We start from the raw sequence: 395 nt of genomic DNA, 5'->3' as shown, positions 1-395 counted from the left end.
AAAAAAATTGCAAAAACACCCCTGAATTTGGTCTGGTATTTTATTGAAGTTCCAATATAGTCCATGCACTTAGGTTACACTTTAGTCCTTGTTATTTAAATTCGTGACGATTTAGTCAAAAGATTTTTAATGACAAACATCTTTCTTGGAATGGTCATTTTGATTCAGCTCATCAAAAGACTTCTTCATGGCATTCTCTTTTTAAACCATTGTGGCTTATTCTATTCAAGATTTATGTCTAAACTAGAATGCATTAATCTTTGTTTTGTTCTCTTTCTCCCTCCCTTTTGGTGGTTGTTTCTTTTCATCATAAGTTTCTTTATATTATTTCACTGAAAAGTTTTGTTTCTTGTAAAAGCTCGAATTTTTAGGTGATACATTACAATATATTTAAA

Source organism: Cucurbita pepo, unplaced genomic scaffold (genome assembly GCF_002806865.2).
Source record: "Cucurbita pepo subsp. pepo cultivar mu-cu-16 unplaced genomic scaffold, ASM280686v2 Cp4.1_scaffold001698, whole genome shotgun sequence".
Taxonomy (NCBI): domain Eukaryota; kingdom Viridiplantae; phylum Streptophyta; class Magnoliopsida; order Cucurbitales; family Cucurbitaceae; genus Cucurbita; species Cucurbita pepo.
This window is presented reverse-complemented; position numbering follows the sequence as displayed.